The sequence below is a fragment of the Syngnathus leptorhynchus genome, unplaced genomic scaffold (genome assembly GCF_054491065.1).
Source record: "Syngnathus leptorhynchus isolate UIUO unplaced genomic scaffold, UIUO_Slep HiC_scaffold_55, whole genome shotgun sequence".
Classification (NCBI taxonomy): domain Eukaryota; kingdom Metazoa; phylum Chordata; class Actinopteri; order Syngnathiformes; family Syngnathidae; genus Syngnathus; species Syngnathus leptorhynchus.
The window spans coordinates 535,001-538,526 of NW_028232022.1; positions in this window are offsets into that span (position 1 = coordinate 535,001).

The window sequence follows — 3,526 nt, forward strand, 5'->3', positions numbered from 1 at the left end:
TAATCTTTCTCCGGGCCGGGCGGCAGGCACTTTCCCCGGACACCAAACCAAGGCGTCGGCCCCTAACCGCCGGTGCAAAAAAAAATCCACTCCTGGTACCTAAAATTTTCCTATGCGGCGGGCTGGGGACTATAACCTTCTTCTTCCCGCCCCACCACCATCAACGTCGGCCACCACCACCAGACCGCCTTCCCCAGACTTCCAGAAGCGAAGCCGGTCCCCAAGCACCAACCCCGACCGCCACCGAGGCACCCGCCGAAGGCGGGTGCCGAGTTCACCGGCCCCAAGCGACAACCGGTCACCGAGGCACCCGCCGAAGGCGGGTGCCGAGTTCACCGGCCCCAAGCGACAACCGGTCACCGAGGCACCCGCCGAAGGCGGGTGCCGAGTTCACCGGCCCCAGGCGACAACCGGTCACCGAGGCACCCGCCGAAGGCGGGTGCCGAGTTCACCGGCCCCAAGCGACAACCGGTCACCGAGGCACCCGCCGAAGGCGGGTGCCGAGTTCACTGGCCCCAAGCGACAGCGGTCACCGAGGCACCCGCCTCCGGCGGGTGCCGAGTTCACCGGCCCCGAGCACCAGCGGTCAGCCACGGAGGGTGCTGGATCATCCATACTTCCATAGCTCCAGAGCTCCAGAGATCCATAGTTCCATAGCTCCATAGCCCCGGAGCTCCATAGCCCCGGAGCTCCATAGCTCCATAGCCCCGGAGCTCCATAGCCCCGGAGCTCCATAGCTCCATAGCCCCGGAGCTCCATAGCCCCAGAGCTCCATAGCTCCATAGCCCCGGAGCTCCATAGCCCCGGAGCTCCATAGCCCCGGAGCTCCATAGCCCCGGAGCTCCATAGCTCCATAGCCCCGGAGCTCCATAGCCCCGGAGCTCCATAGCCCCGGAGCTCCATAGCTCCATAGCCCCGGAGCTCCATAGCCCCGGAGCTCCATAGCTCCATAGCCCCGGAGCTCCATAGCTCCATACTTCCATAGCCCCAGAGCTCCATACTTCCATAGCCCCAGAGCTCCATAGCTCCAGACTTCCATAGCTCCATACTTCCATAGCTCCATAGCTCCATACTTCCATAGCTCCAGCCGCGGAGGGTGCTGGCTGGTGGCTCCATAGCTCCATACTTCCATACTTGCAGCCACGGAGTTGGCTAAAATTGCACTAAGTGCGAAAGCCCATTCATTTACAACGGCGTGTCCGCCAGGCGGCGACATTTCCCCGTTACCGGTGGCTGCGCGGCGGGTGAGTGACAGAGCTTATCCGAGCGGCTGGAACTCTGCGCCGGCGTGGTCGAGCGTGAGGCCTCGGCCCTTTGGCTGCCTGGTACCTAAAACACTTCCATTGATCCAGCCACGGAGGGTGCTGGCTGGTGGCTCCATAGCTCCATAGCTCCATAGCACCAGAGCTCCATAGCTCCATAGCTCCAGGGCTCCATAGCTCCATAGCTCCAGGGCTCCAGGGCTTCATAGCTCCAGGGCTCCAGGGCTCCATAGCTCCATACCTCCAGAGCTCCATAGCTCCATAGCTCCAGGGCTCCAGGGCTCCATAGCTCCATAGCTCCAGGGCTCCATAGCTCCAGGGCTCCAGGGCTCCATAGCTCCATACCTCCAGAGCTCCATAGCTCCATACTTCCAGAGCTCCATAGCTCCATAGCTCCATACTTCCATAGCTCCATAGCTCCATACTTCCATAGCTCCAGCCGCGGAGGGTGCTGGCTGGTGGCTCCATAGCTCCATACTTCCATACTTGCAGCCACGGAGTTGGCTAAAATTGCACTAAGTGCGAAAGCCCATTCATTTACAACGGCGTGTCCACAAGGCGGCGACATTTCCCCGTTACCGGTGGCTGCGCGGCGGGTGAGTGACAGAGCTTATCCGAGCGGCTGGAACTCTGCGCCGGCGTGGTCGAGCGTGAGGCCTCGGCCCTTTGGCTGCCTGGTACCTAAAACACTTCCATTGATCCAGCCACGGAGGGTGCTGGCTGGTGGCTCCATACCTCCATAGCTCCATAGCACCAGAGCTCCATAGCTCCATAGCTCCAGGGCTCCATAGCTCCATAGCTCCAGGGCTCCATAGCTCCAGGGCTCCAGGGCTCCATAGCTCCATACCTCCAGAGCTCCATAGCTCCAGGGCTCCATAGCTCCATACCTCCAGAGCTCCATAGCTCCATAGCTCCAGGGCTCCATAGCTCCATAGCTCCAGGGCTCCATAGCTCCAGGGCTCCAGGGCTCCATAGCTCCATACCTCCAGAGCTCCATAGCTCCATACTTCCAGAGCTCCATAGCTCCATAGCTCCATACTTCCATAGCTCCATAGCTCCATACTTCCATAGCACCAGAGCTCCATACCTCCAGAGCTCCATAGCTCCAGCCTGGGTGGCTGGTGGCTCCATAGCTCCATACTTCCATAGCTCCAGTCAGAGAGTTGGCGAAAATTGCACTAAGTGCGAAAGCCCATTCATTTACAACGGCGTGTCCACAAGGCGGCGACATTTCCCCGTTACCGGTGGCTGCGCGGCGGGTGAGTGACAGAGCTTATCCGAGCGGCTGGAACTCTGCGCCGGCGTGGTCGAGCGTGAGGCCTCGGCACTTTGGCCGCCTGGTACCTAAACACTTCCATTGATCCAGCTACGGAGGGTGCTAGCTGGTGGCTCCATACCTCCAGAGCTCCATACTTCCATAGCTGCAGAGCTCCATAGCTCCATACCTCCATACCTCCATAGCTCTATACTTCCATAGCACCAGAGCTCCATACTTCCATAGCACCAGAGCTCCATACCTCCAGAGCTCCATAGCTCCATAGCACCAGAGCTCCATAGCTCCATAGCACCAGAGCTCCATACCTCCAGAGCTCCATACCTCCAGAGCTCCATACCTCCAGAGCTCCATAGCTCCATAGCACCAGAGCTCCATAGCTCCATAGCACCAGAGCTCCATACCTCCATAGCTCCATACCTCCAGAGCTCCATAGCACCAGAGCTCCATAGCTCCATAGCACCAGAGCTCCATACCTCCAGAGCTCCATACCTCCAGAGCTCCATAGCTCCATAGCACCAGAGCTCCATAGCTCCATAGCACCAGAGCTCCATACCTCCAGAGCTCCATACCTCCAGAGCTCCATAGCTCCATAGCACCAGAGCTCCATAGCTCCATACTTCCATAGCACCAGAGCTCCATACTTCCATAGCACCAGTCACAGAGTTGGCGAAAATTGCACTAAGTGCGAAAGCCCATTCATTTACAAGGGCGTGTCCACAAGGCGGCGACATTTCCCCGTTACCGGTGGCTGCGCGGCGGGAGAGTGGCAGAGCTCATCCGAGCGGCTGGAACTCTGCGCCGGCGTGGTCGAGCGGCTGGCCTCGGTAGTTGAGGTACCAGGGGTGGGGCGGGGAGCTCCAGGCGGGTCTTGTGAGAGAGTGAAGCCGAGCGGCTGGAACTCTCGGCTGGCCTGGTCGAGCGGCTGGCCTCGGTAGTTGAGGTACCAGGGGCGGGCTGGGGAGCTCCAGGCGGGGCTTGTGAGAGAGTG